Source organism: Ceratotherium simum, chromosome 22 (assembly GCF_057802395.1).
Source record: "Ceratotherium simum simum isolate JZ-2026a chromosome 22, ASM5780239v1, whole genome shotgun sequence".
Taxonomy (NCBI): Eukaryota; Metazoa; Chordata; class Mammalia; order Perissodactyla; family Rhinocerotidae; genus Ceratotherium; species Ceratotherium simum.
The window spans coordinates 20740862-20755598 of record NC_141921.1 but is presented as its reverse complement, the minus strand read 5'-3'; positions in this window follow the sequence as shown (position 1 = coordinate 20755598).

Here is a 14737-nt window from a genome sequence, read left to right as displayed (position 1 = left end):
AGGTGCCCAGGGTTTAGGGCCCTTTGGAGAGGCCTCAGGCCTAGTGGTCCCTTCATTCACCCTTTTCTGAGTGTCTCCTGGGTGTGGCACTCTGTGAGAGGCGGTTGGGGGAGATCCTAGGCACTCATGGGCCCTGCTCCAGGGATGTTCGCTTGAGCTGGACATAAGACTTGGTTGCAGATTAGGATAATGCAGAGTGGGGTCAGGACCATGGAGAGGCACAGCTGGGGGGCCATGATGAGGGCAGGATGATTCCCGGAAGAAGGTCATCTGGATGGGTTGAGAAGGTTGAAGATTGGGGATGGTCTTTCAGACAGAAAGGCCAATGTGAGTAAAGGCTTGGGGGGGTCATAGTGGGTGTGCGTGGGGACATGCTGGCAGTTTCCTTTCATAGAAGTAGAGAACATGTGCTGGGGAAAATTATGAGGGGGCTGGAGAGGTAGGCAGGAGCTAGATCAAAACGGCCTTAAATGTCACTTTAAGGAGAACAGAATTCACTCTGCAGGGGATGGAGTAGGAGACAATAAGGATTATTGGAGAAGCATTCAAAAAAGGGAAAAACATACTTGTAATTCTAACATTGAACCTTATGAACCATCTCCACTTCTCTGTGGGCCCTTCCAGGTGTCCACCTATGTAATTGTCCTGGGAGCACCTCTTGGAGCTGGCTGGTCTCTGCCCTTGTCATTCCTCACACAGCCCCATCCTTTGACCAGCGTGTCATTGAATGACCTTACTCCCTCCAGGCTGGCTTTTCCCTTCTGCTCTCTCTCTGGGTATAGAGGCTGGGCCCCTGGCCAGGCTTCAGAATTCAGAATGAGAAAGTCATCTCTCTGAGTCCTGAAGTAGCTGAGAAACCCTCACTGCCCTGTGGAGAACAGAGAGGGGGAGACACTTGTCTGCCTAGAACCTGGTTCACTGCACAGACTGGCTCAATATTACTGATTCTCATGTTAATGGAACAGCTGCCCACTGAGTATATACTAGGTTCCAGGCACTGAGCTAAGGGATTTACACATAGTAGTCCTTTAGTCCTCAGGACAGCCGAGGAATGTCAGGCTATCCCCCCATTTTCCAGACGAGAAGACTGTCACTTGGAAAGGTCACAAAACGAGTGCCAGAGCCTAGATTGGAAGCCAGGCTGTCTGAGTCCAAAGTTGATGTCTTGACAACTGTGTAATATTCTACTCCTTCTGGGGGGCTTCTTAAACTGGAGTCCGTGGGGTTTGTGAAGGGGAATGGGAAAAACAATTATATCTTTATTTTCACCAACCTCTAACTGAAATGCAGCATTTCCTTCTATTATGGATGCAGGCAACAAACCACAGTGAATTATAGTTCCAGAACTTGGTCACCAATAGAAATCACAGATATTACAGTTGTTACAAATATCTTGAAATTTCATTTATACTACCTAGAAATCTTCATTTTAAGAATACCACCAGATCTTGCTATTTAATACAGTAATAAAGAAGCTCTAATATTTCTATTTCACAGATTCAATTTTTAATATTTTGATATCTGTATTTCAAAACGATTGGTTCTGATTATAATCCTATGGATTTTATTTTCTGCATTTTAAAACACTGTTTTGAGAAGGATCTGTAGGCTTCACAGTGGGACCCATGCCATAAAAAAAGAGTTAAGAACCCCTGCATGGAATCTTTGCTGATTCTTCATAAAGTTCTCTCTTCCTCTCAGTTCCTATAAGCCCAGTTGGTATTTTTCTTGTCCCTCACTCTGCTTGTGGTATAGTCATTGATGGGCATGTCTAACCACCACCCTCCACCCACTATCCCCCTGCCTGAGAGACTCTGAACTTCCAGAAGCAGGACTGTTTCTGACTCATTTGTGTATTCCCCACAATATTGTTTGGTGCATGATAGATGTACGATAAATGCCTGTAAATTTAATGAATGAGTGAGGGATGGATGAATCAATGAGGGAGGGAATGAACACTGCACAGTGTGGAGATTACCCTTAAGAAGGAATATTGACATGTTTCAAGTTCACTGTATGCCAGCCATTGGAAGTTCTCATTTCCATGATCACATCAAATCCCACAGCTGTACCAGGAAGAGATCTTGACATCCATTTTATAGATGTAAGGAAACTGAGGCTCAGAGAGGTTAAGCGACACGCCCGGTAAAAGTTGGAGGCAAGGTTTCTCAGCTTCTTTCCTCTACACTGCATGACCCCGCCTCTAGGGAGGCATAGCATGGTTAAAAGCCGGGAAGAGCAGGGATAGTGTGACATGGGAAGTAACATAGAGTCAACGACTTGTGCATGATAGGGGAGACTCTTTTCAGTTGCCCTTGACTTGAAAGTTCTTCTCCTTCATGCCACAGCCTGGGTGGTCCAGAGTATCTCTCTTCTCCTGCTGCAGCAAAGAGCAAAGGCAGAGAGAGGAGGAGCCACTCATATATAACAGACACCTGCTGCCAGTGTTTGGTCAAAGGGCTCTGTATCAGTCAGGGTCCAGCCAGGAAGACAGAAACCACTCTAGGTCTTTTGAACAGAGGGAATTGAATACAGGGAATTGGTGATGGAAGATCTGAAAAGCCTAACAGGGGACCGAGAGGCGGCTGCTGAAATTGCCAACAGCTGGAAGCTGCACTACCCTCAGGGATACAAAGACAGTGAGAAGAGGTGATGTAACCAAAGCCAGGAAACTGAGACCATCCAGTGGGAGCTGGAGCCTCAGTGGGGGCTACCAGCTGTGGCTACCTAGCAGGAGCTGGCATTCTAGGGGAGCACAAGCACAGCCAGAGACTCAGACGCTGCCAGAATGAGAGAGGGGGAAAAATACCCTGACTTCTCCCCTCCTCCCAACCTCAGACTTCTACAGGTGCCTTTCATTGGCTGAACATACGAGAAAGCCAGAGGGTGGGGGAGCCTGGGAAATATAGTCTCCTGAGATACTGAGCTGATCAGAGAAGGGTGGGGGTGGATCTGAGAGCAAACCAGTTGAGTGACATAGATCTACTCCTGGAAGAGTGGGGACCCTAGGGCTTCTTCAGTGTTACACAGGGCTATGAACTGATCTAAGGAATGCTGACGGGGCTCTGGCTTTCAGCGTGACTTTGGAGCAATTACAGCTGGAGAGACTGAATATACTCTGCCATTGATATTAGTCTTGGGGCTCAGTCCTTCACTTCTTTTGTGTCAACATTCACTCCCTGGGTGATTGCATTGTGTCTCATGGCTTTAAATATCCTCTGTTGGCTGACGACCCCCAAATGTCTGTCCTCGGTTCTGAATTATCCCCTGAATTCCATACCTATGTACTCAATTTTCTACCCCATATCTCCACTTGGATGTGTAAAAAGGACATTAACTGAACTTGTCAGAACCAGACATTTCATTTCCATCTGCCCCGCATTACCGTTTCCCCAGAGCTGTGCACCTCAGTAAATGGGACCACTAGTCACCCAAGTGCTCAGGCCAAAAATCTTGCAGTCATCCTTGACTCTCAAGTTTCTTTCACACCCTACCTCCCATCCATCAGCAAATACTGTCAGCTCTATGTTTGAAATAGATCCTGAATCTGACCTTTTCTCACCACCTCTTCTACCACCACCCTGGTCTAATCACCAACATTTCCCACCTGGACTGTTGCAGTAGCCGTCTCATTGGAATCTGTGCCTCCATTGTCCCCCTTGCCGCCTCCCGAACTCTCGCACAACAGCCAGAGTGGCTCTGTTAAAACATAAGTCAGATCTTATCACTCTTTTGCTTGCATATCATCCTCTCATGCTTTAAGAAAAATGCTTACCGTGGCCAAGAAGGCCCTGTGCATCCCCCCTGTGCCCCTCACCTCCTCTGCTCTGCCCACGGTGGTCTTGCTGTTTCTTGAACAGATCAAAAATCCCTCTGACTCAGTGCTTTTGCACCTGCTGTCCCCTCTGCATGGAACCTTATGCCCCTAGATATCCACACTTCCTCACTTTATTCAAATCTCTTACCACCCTAAGAGAACATCCCAGTTAATCTCTCTCCCCTTATGCAGCTTGTCTTCATTGCATTCATTTACAACATTACATATACTAAATTTGTTTTAGTAGACTAAAAGCCCCAAGAAGGGGAGCTTTGTTTGTTTTCCACTGTACCCCCAGCACCAAGAATAGAGCTGTGCTCGATTGGCAGTTGGCAGCTCGGCACCGTTTCCCCTCTTCTTTGCACACTCTTGTGTCATAAGAGCTAGAAGCTTGGGAACTACATTTTCTAGAATCTCTGTGAACAGGATGATTCCAGGTTTGATTCTGCTGGTGACACACCTACAAGATTCGGAAGGTGAAAGAAAAGCAGAATCTATGTTCTTGTTCCTCCAGCAGCAATGGGCTGATGCCTGGGCTTTGGTAAATGTGAGATGGTTGTGGTGGCCTCTGGGTGTTTTCTTGCAAATCATACACCTTAGTCCGGGACGTGGCTACAACTATTTTGGCAATTTCCTTGTTTCATGCAACTTCTTAAGATACAGCAGTGGGTTTCATCATTAATGTGTGTCCTTTCAGCCCTCCCAAATGTTTTGTAAGTCCCTTCCTCCTTGGAGTTCCTGCAACGGTTTCTGTTTTCCTAACTGAACTGTCTGATACGACTCCTGGCATACAGTAGGCGCTCAATAAATATGATTGAATAGGTCAACAAACCTTGATATAAGGAAGTGAATGGTCCAGAATGAATCCCTGTTGAATACAAAGGAGCATCCTCAGATGCTAGAGACAGTGACCTCCGTCACGTCTGTTTTGGGGGTTTAATAAGACCTCACTGAGCTGGGTATAGACTTCAGACCCATTGTATAGAGCATTTGGAGTGTGCCATGTCTGCATTTATGCAGAAATTAACATTTTAGAAGATGGTATATAGTTCATTCCATAATGGAATTATTCTCGGCTTATCCATTTTTAAAATAAGTATTTGAGGTCCAAAGAGCTCTGTCAGACGTTGCAGAGGAAAGAGGGGTGGGGACTGGGGAGAGCTTCTGAGATTTGCAGCTGAGGTTCTGGACTGGACTGGGTGGTCCAAGTGGGGAGCCCCTTTAAATAAATAGCTTGTCTTCCTGAGGGGTTGGCACGAGCTAGGCTCTGTGCTCAGGGCTCCTCGTGCCCTGTCTCCTAGAATCCTCGCAATGATCCACGAGGCAGGTATTACCTCTCCATTTTACAGATGAGGAAACAGGCTCCGAGAGGTTCAGGGTCTTGCCCAAGATCAACCAGCTAAGGCAGAGTGAAAATTTGAACCCAAGTCCCACCAGATTCTAACCACCCACACTTTCTCTAGGATCTGCTCCCTCTTCCCTCTGATTCTCGGGCTTGGGTTCCGGCAGGCAGGTTTGTATATGTTTGGCAAGAGTAAGGAAGGGTCCCCAGAGCCCCGTGCTCCTGAAGGCCCTCTTCCTTTCCTTTCCCAACACTCACAGCCTCACCACACCGTCTTCTTTGGAGCCTTTCCAGACTAGTCTCATGCTCTTTAGCTTTTTTTATGTCACCACAAAAATCCCCAAACTCCCAGTCTACCCCTCAGCCCCTGCCCTCTAATCTTCACTTGGCTCTGTATGTCCGCCAGTAAGACTCCGACTCTCTCCTTCCCTCCTCCTGAAGACCTTCCACTGTGCTTTCTGTGGTTAGTCATCAGGCATCCCATATCCTCACCCTCGTCCCTGAACGATCCCCTTCACCTTCTTACTCTATGGAAACCGTGCTCCCCTCCGAGGACACTGCTTCCCCTACAGCCTCTCAAGTGGTGGCCTTCTTGTTCCCGCAGCCCTTGAACCGCTAGGCCTGGTAGGTGGGGGAGGGGTCCTCCTTGCTCTGCATTGCCACTTTCAGGTCATTCCTTCTCTTGTATCGCCCTTCCTCCTGCTTTGAAGTCACGCCACCAAACCCTGTGATGCTCGTCCTTGTTGCAGTCATCAGTAGACCCCTAGTCACCCCCACTCTCATTCCCTGAAGATTTTAAGATCCTGGTCCCCTGTTTCTCTAACACTGCCCCACCACAATTCTTGGTGTTCTCAGTATACATAGAGACGATCCTTCCAACAGCCTTGCTCTCACTTCCGGGCCTCCTTTCTTCCATCTTATCTCCACTTTGTCAGTCCCAAGGTCATACATTAGTGCTTACCTTTAACAATAACTGTATCCTCCAAATCCAAGCATCCTACTTTCTGAGCACCATCTTACTTTTGCAGCTCACTTTGCTTCGGGCGGTGTCACTGCATGGTCTCCAGGCGAGAGGAGGCTGTTTCCATTGGCAACGGTGGGAGGGCTGCTTCTGGCACAGAAGGCTCAGGGGGAATTTGAGGTTCAAGATTTTCAGGCTTGTGTCCACAAATGTCCTCATCCTATATGTCAGGGTCCCACTCTTTACCTGCCACAGACTTTAAGGACACCCGTGAGACTATGCATTCATCTCCTTTCTAGCTCTCCCCCTTAATAATCAACCAATTTTCAGCCTTGTGGCTTCATCCTTTAAAGATGCCAAGGGACCCTCTGGCTTTCAAAGCATATCTTAAGTTGTCAATTAGCTTCCTTGGGTCCACCGTTTTATTTTTGCAAGGCTTTCAAGGCTATGGAAAGCAGCCAGCCCTCACCACCAACCTTATCATTATAACTTCATCCAGACTGATCAAGCCCCAAAGCCACTGACATCCCAATGCCTTACCTTCCTGCTGTACCTTATTCATTAACTGCAAGTTAAAGTCTAGTATTTGTGGAGCCCTGCATACCAGAGGTGATCACCACTCCACTTTCCACCAGCAATGGGGTCCGTACTGTCTTCAGATGGATGACAACCCATCTCCTAAAACCCATCTTGAAGGTCTGCTCTCTAGGACCTCGTCTAGTACCAACTGCCTTAGCCCTGGTTCCCAGAAAACAGACCGGAGGTAAAAGCTTATCTGGTCACACTAATGGAGAGTGCAACCCCAGGGTAGCAGGAGTGAAGAAGTGGGGAGTGAGGCAGGGAGACGGGGAGAGCAGACACCAGGAAGTGCAGGACTGAGCATCACAAAACACAGTTTTGTGACAAGTGCAGCTGATGGTCTTAGGAGTATCCTCTTGGGTACAGGACCACACATGCTGTCTGAAGAGACTAGTCAATATCTAGTGATGGGGGAGGTTAGAGAGGAATTGACCCTCAGGCTTCCTCCCATCTCCTATCAAAGTTTGTCCCATGGGATGTCAACTCTCCTGCACTTCTGGGTTGTGTCACCCACCTCTTCAGTGACCCTGAAGAAATCAGAAACCATGTGTTTTGGTGTCACGTTTTCCTGTAGGTGCAGATGCCGAGGGAGGACCCAGAGGGTTCCTGGCACCCCACCATCTATTGGGCATCCCTATATATCAGGAGCTGTGTCCAGCCTTATCGTGCTTTGTGGGTCCTGGGGCCCTGGAGGGCGTCTCTGGCTGCAGAACTGCAAGGTTGCTGAAGCTGTGGTGGAGAGCAGCCCACCTAGAGAGTCGGTCAATGTGGCAGCGGAGACAAAACAAGAAGTCAAGGATGCTAGAGTTGGTAACTGAGAGGATTTGTGGTCGCACAGGAGGCTCTGAGACCCTGAGAAACAAAGTCAGATTATGCCATTCCTTGGCTCAGAACCCCCACGGTTTCCACTTCCCAGTGGCCCACAGACCTTACCCCATCTGACCCCACTCCTTCCACTCCCCCACAGCTTATTTTCTCCAGAAGCACTGAGCTCCCTGCCTTTCCTCAAACCCACCACACCCATCCTCCTTGGTACCTGCTTTTCTCTGCCTGAAGAGCTCTTCTCACGTACCTGACCGCCTGTCTCCTTAATTCCCTTCCAGTCCCTAGTCAGATGTCACTTTATCCGTGAGCCCTTCTCTGGCCACCTTACGTAAAAGAGCACTTTATTCCCTGTCCCCTCCCCAGGGTTCTCTCCCTTTACCTTGCAGTGTTGTCCTGACGTACTATATGTTTAGTTGGCAGTTTCTTGCCTGTCTTCCCTGAACTAGAATATGAGCCCCCTGAGGGCAGGGCTTTTTCTGTTACCCCAGCACCTATAACAGAGCCTCGCACATAGCAGGTGCTCCATAAATCTTTTGTTGAATGAATGAATGATTGAGTAAATAAGTGACTACTGCATGATCTCCATCCCCCCTCACCGCCATGACTGACAGACCAGAAAGAACCACTGATCTGAGCTGGGCCTATCCGGTGTTCTCTTCAGATAATGCAGAATTGGGCTTGAGAGCTGGTGAGGTTCTACAAAGGGCAGAAATTCTAACCTGTGCACTCAGGGGCTGCAGCCTGGCACCTTCCACCATGTGCCACAGAAACAGGAGGGGCTGGTCTGCAGGATGGAGGTTTAAGGAGCCCTGCAGAGAATGGAGAGGGGCCTGTGCTGGCTCTAGTCCCACCCTGGGGTCCAGGAGATACCCCAGGACCTTATGATAAATCCCTCCTTCCCTCCTTTCTGCTTAAGTTGCCTGGAGTGGTTTTATTTTTATTTGTAATTAAAGTCTTAAATATCAACACTACTATTTATTGAGAATTATATGTTTCAGGAGCTGTGCTGAACCTTATCATGCTTTGTGAGACAGGAGCAGGCTACTTCATGCTGGCGCGGGCCACGCAGGGCCGCTGGGTCACAGCACCCTGGTTAGCACACAGCCCTAGAAGCAGGAGAGTCTTCCCTGCCAATTTCCAGTGCGGCTGCTCTGAGGCTGCCCTGAGGCCTTTGCCTGGCACCGAGGGGGTGCCCCAGCTGCCCCGGAGCCCCGGGCCTCTCCTCCTCACCCTGGCACATGGCACCCCCACCCCAGCTGTCACCACAGTCTCCCTGCTCCTTGTCACCTCTGTGCCTGAGGCTCCAGGTCTCAGCAAAGCTCTGGCTTGGGCCCCATCACCCCCTCTCTCTGACCCTGCTCATGCCTACCCAGCGTCTGGCTCCTTCTGTCCCTGCCTCCTGAGCCCCGCAGTCCCCTCCCCCCAGGCCTGACCCCAGAGCAGGGAATCTATTGTCCTCCTCCATCCCAGCCAATCCCCAGCCTGACCTGACAGCTCCCCCATTACGAATGCACATTTACAAACAGCTCATTTACATAGAACACAAGGGAACAGCTTCTGTCTTCAGAGAAAAGGAGACTCCCGGTCACCTAGACAAGGCGAATCCGGAGATGAGGGAGCCTCCTGCCCTTCCTCCCTCTTTCTAGGCAACTCTGAAGAGGCCCTCAGGCCAAGGGTGGGGGTGAGGAGGATGAAATCAGGTTGAACAAAAAGAAATGAGGTGTTGGGCAGGCAGATGCTGTTTACTTGTCTGCATTTATTTATTTGTTTTTTTTTAGAACAATTTTGCTTCTTATCTACATATGCCCTTGTGAAACCTTTAGGGCCTGTTTTTTCCTTCCTCCCAGACCCCCCCACCCCCCTTACCCTGTCAGCCCCACCCCCAGCACCATCCAGCATTTATTTCAAAGACAAGCGATCACCTTGCAGAAAGAGAGTGTGCGCAGTGGGGAAGAGGAGGGGCTTTACAGTCAAGAAGCCCCCTATTTGGAGCCCAGCACCATGTTTGACAAAGGACTCCTTCGGGGCCTCAGTTTCCCCGTTGGGGATAATAACATGAGCTCCATGGAGCGTGAGCATGTGGCTGTAAAGCACTTCGTGCAGTGCTGGGTGGAGGATAAAGGATCCGGAAGTGGTAGTTATATTATTAAGGTTTAGGAAACAGAAAAACTCAACTACATGCCCCCCACTGGCCTCCTTTCCCATCCTTCCAAGAGACCCCATCTCTCCTTCTGACCCAGGAACAGATAGACACTCGCCCCTAGCAGCGGGCAGAGGATATAGTCCATTTGTCCCCCTGCTTTTATTAGTTCACATCCTTCTCCAGAAATGGCCCCTCTCTTCTTGTTCTATTCTGTATCTGTTAGGTCCTCCTTTCCCCCAACCACCCACCCCAAGAGGGTGACAGATGTGGACCATGGCGGGACGGGGGGCTGGCAGGGTTGGGACATGATAATGCAACAGTGCTGTATGTGCTACTCTGAGCCACGTATTATGCTAAGCTCTGCACCTCCGTCATCTGATTTAATCACTCATTTTGTGTACTCTTGGCAAGCATTTCCCACTGAGCCCCAGCAAGTTCTCAGAAAGTGTCGCGATCCATTAGTGATGTCTGCCCTGGGTGAAGCCACGGGGCTGTCAAGACTCTATTTGCCTCTCAGCTGGGTACAGCTGGGAACATGTAGGAGGGACTCTGGGCTCAAGCTGGGGCTCAGGTTAGCTTCCTGGGGAGGTGACCCTGAGCTGACATCCGCAGAATGAGAAGGAGGGCCCAGGCACTCTGGGCAGGGAATGAGTGTGAGATATGAAACAACGTGGAAGGCAGATGGGTGTTATTGGAGCTTAAACAGGAGGCAGGGAGAGATGGGAGACGGAGCAGGCAAGAAGGGCAACGACTTAGAACACATAAAGCTTTTAGAACACATAGTAAGTGCTCAATAAATAGTAGCTACCATTATTATTATTATTATTATTATTATTATTATTAGTGGAGAGTTTCAATAAATGTTGCTTGGCTGACTGGCAGTGGGCAAGGCCCATTAAGTACCTAGTGGTTACTGCCCGGTAAACCCCTACTCGACTTATTGGCAGCTTGGTCAATAATCAATTGACTCTGGGAGAGTCCAGCCATGGCAGGTGACGATGTGTAAGGATAAAGACATAAGTGGCAGTACCAACACCCTAACCCAAGTCCAAGTTCAGATAAATGCTGCTCTTTACTTAGCCCCTCCTCTGAGGAAGTCCTCCTGGCTTGCTCCAAGCCCACCTGAGCCTACCCCAGTAGCCTCTGATTCTAGTGGCCTCTCCTTGCGGCACAGCTGTGGCCTCCCCTGGTCCACATCCTGGAGACGAGGCTGCCCTCAAGAGGAACAAGAGTTGCTGTGTGGAGAGGAGAGAGAGAAGGCGTCTGCTCCTCTCCTTCTGTGGAAGTCCTGGTGACTATGGGGTGAGGTAAGGGCAATATACCGGGTGGGGTGGCCTGAGGAGCTGGGACTGACTTCCTGGGTGCCTATACTGGCTGTGACAAACTGGGGGGGCACTGGGGCTTCTCCTGCAGGTCTCTGTGCTGAGGAGAGAACGAAAGAGGGGCAGGGGAATTCTTAAAAAGCCATTGAGCTCCGTTGCAGTAATCCATCTCCTCTCCATCCCTACCCCAGTGGTCTAGAGTATTTTCTCTCTGCAGCCAGTCAGCAGGCTACCTCCTTCAGCAGGGAGACTCTGAGCTGTCCCCTGCTCCCAGCCCTGCCACCTTCCTTGAGACTAGGGACATCTCTGACGGGGCTGGGGCTAGTGGTTTTTTAAGGCAGAGCCCCCTCTTCTTCTGTCAGTTTCCTGTGGGAAGGGCCCCAGTGCACGCTGGGTGCTTTGAGGGCAGACACTTTTCCCCATTGTGACCATTTCCTGTCTCCTCTGCTCACTCTCCCAGGGACTGCTCTGAAACTCAGACCCTGTGCCTCCCCAACCCGAGCTCGGGCAGACCCTGCCCCTTATTTTCTACATTGTGCTTCCTTATGTTGTGGGATGGAGGGCCTGGGCCACCCCCTAATACTCCAGCCCTTCTGCACAGGAGGAATTTGCATCTCATTCCCTCCACCCTGGGGGCCCCTTCCCCGCTCCCACCCTCCCCTTCATCCCTCAGAGGCTAATTGAAGAGGCTCCGCCTGGCAGAGGCGATGAAAGCTTTATCTTCCCAGGCCATCCCCAAGCGTGTTAAGATGATGGATGAGTTTCCAGACCTGCATGCTCCTCCCAGTAGCATTAACAAAATTGCCTTTCAGGATCCCAAGTCCCATGTCAAGATGGGCTGCGGTGGAGATGGGAGACCCGAGCTTTGGCACTCGACGGTGAGCATTAAAATCATTTTAATACTGCATTTAGGGTTTGCGTTCCCGGTGTATGAGCCAGTCCCATCGCTGGCACCGGAATAAGATGAATGATGTTTGTTAAAAAGCTCTTTGGTGCAGCCTGATTGACCATTAGGAACACTCAGCTTGGAGCTGGGATGCACGGCCCAGCTCCTGGGTCTGGATGGGACCCGTCAGAGATGTGGCTGTCAGCCCTACTGGGTCATGGCCAAGTCTTTTCCTCTAGGCCTCTCAGCCTCCCCTGGGCTGATGCTGTCAAGAGGTCAGAGATAGAACACAGGGATGCGAGTCTGGGGCTGGAATGGCACCTCTGTAACCAGGGTGCTGATGGAGTTTGGCCAGGTCTTCCCCCTGGGCTGTCAGCATCCTCGTCTATGAAGTAAAGGGGATGGATAGCTGTCATGGTTTGAACTGTGTTTCCCCAAAATTCATGTGTTGAAGTCCTAGACCCCAAAGTATCTCAGAATGTCATCTTATTTGGAAATAAGGCCTTGACGGAGGTAATCAAGTTAAAATGAAGTCATCAGAATGAGGCCTCATCCGATACAATTGGCGTCCTCATAAAAAGGCGACATTTGGGTACAGACAGGCGCACAGGAAGAACACCACGTGAAGATGAAGGCAGAGATTAGAGTGCTGTATCTACAAGCCGAGGAGCATCCAAGATTTCCAACAAACCTCCAGAAGTTAGGAGCGAGGCATGGAACAGATTCTCCCTCATAGCCCTCAGAAGCAACCAACTCTTGAACTTCCAGCCTCCTGAACCGTGAGAATAAATTTCTGTTGTTTAAGCCACTCGGTTTGTGATACTTTGTCACAGCAGTTCTAGGAAACTAACACAGTAGCTAAAGCCTCTCCCATTCTGATGTTCCCTGAGTCTTTGATTCTAGGATTCAGCCTTGGGTACCAGCTGGGACAGGGGCGGCCACAGTGGGGTGAATCTGCTCTCTGCTGCTCCAGCACCTTGGAGCTGAAGCCACTTTGTTCCTGAAACTAAAATGGTTAAAAAGGCCCGGGAGCTCAGAGGGACTGTCTGGTCCTTGGGGAATAGCTGGGGGAAGGAGGGGTTGCTTCCCAAGTGCAAGAGTGCAGGTAGAGGTCTGGTGCTGAGTTTGTGGTTATCTGTGTCTCAGGATGGTGGTCTGGAATCCCCACCTGGAAACTGGAAGCAGGGAGCCTGGCTGTCTGCTCCTGGAGCAGGACACGGGAATTTGTCCACGGGACAAAGTGGATGTGTTGGGCCAACTTCAGCTCCTTGACCCGCCCAGGTCAACTTGTTTTCGTCCCAAATGAAAATCTTTTTAGTTACATGGAAACTTATCCACTTGAAGTAGACACTGGTGTGCATTATAGAAAAATAAAGTTAAAATTCTTGCACACCTGAATATGTGGCTTGAAGCACCCATGAATATTTATTTACTGAGTATCCAGCACAGCCAGATATGTTAACTGCATCTTCTCAATCCTGTTGACAACTCTGTTACTGTATGTCTCCATTTTACAGATGAGGAACACTGAGACACAGAGAAGCGAAGTGATTTGCCCAAAGTCACACAGACATCAAGGGGTACTGCTTATATTTGAACTTGGGGAGTCTGATTCCAGAGCCTACAGTGCCAAGAGCTTGTACCTCAGAGGCCTGGCACCTGGTGACACTGAATATTCTCAAGAAAGGCCACAAGCTGAGGACCACATAGCAGCCCAGAAGGGATGAGGGACAATCATGACATCATTGAGAGTTTGAAAAACTTGTGCTGGCTGTAAGATATTGGTCTGACGTGCCCTGATGATATATGGGCCGTGTTATCGTGGGGCCACTCTGTTTACCCAACACAAGTTTTGGTGGCTGAGTAGGTAGCATATGATCTTTGGTTCCCGGGAGGTGGGGAGCGAGGAGTAGGGGGGGACAAAGTCTGTTTGTAGGGATGGGAGATCTGCTGGTGTGACTTCCCTGCCGCCCCGCCCCCACGAGGCAGGTAGCACCAGGTGTATCTGGCAAAGCCTCCGGGGAAGGGCAATCAGCAAGAGCGCGTGAGTCGGGCTGCGCTGGGGCTCAGGATTGCTCTTGCAATCAGGGCATTTCACACAGCAAATTGTGGTCATTTAGGCTTCTTTACGGCGAGCTTAATTTCAGGCCCAAGCACGGAGGATATTCAGAGACACAATGAGGTAATTTCACATTTTAAAGCAGAGAATGCAGCGTAAATTAGTAGAAAAATCATGACACTTATAAACCCGTTCTAAAGATGTATTGTTCCCTTTTCTTCTGGGAGAAAAAAATCAGCTTCTATTAAGATTGAATTAACCACTGGAGGAGAATTCCTCAGACGGCCAATTCATAAGGAGAAATCTATTTTAAACTTGGTCAAAAGGCTTTTGCAGAAAGTGGTGGGAAGAGAGTTCCCAAGGAAATGCAGGTGCTCTGTAGCCAGTCCCTGCGCCTGGGCACAGAGGGCAGGGCCCATACATGCCCACCCAGGGTTGACCCCCTGCGGGTACAGCCTTGAGTGGTCTAGCTGCTGAGCTCAGATGCCCCCCAGAAAAATAGGCCCACCCCTTCAAGTGCTGTGACCCTGGACTTACTGTCTAGTGAAATGGTTAGGTGCACAGATTTTGGGGTCATGCTGCATGGATTAGAATGTTAGCCCTGCCACCAATCAGCTCTGTGATGCTGAACAAGAAATGAACTTTCCATCCTCAGTCTTGTCCATCAGCAAGTGGAGGAATAATAGCACCTATTCCGTGGCTCATTGGAGAGGAGATGCAAATAAAGAGCCTGACGTGTAGGAAACCCTCAGATAGGGTAACTATCTTAGTTTGGGATCCCCTAGAAGAGGACCCTGAGACAG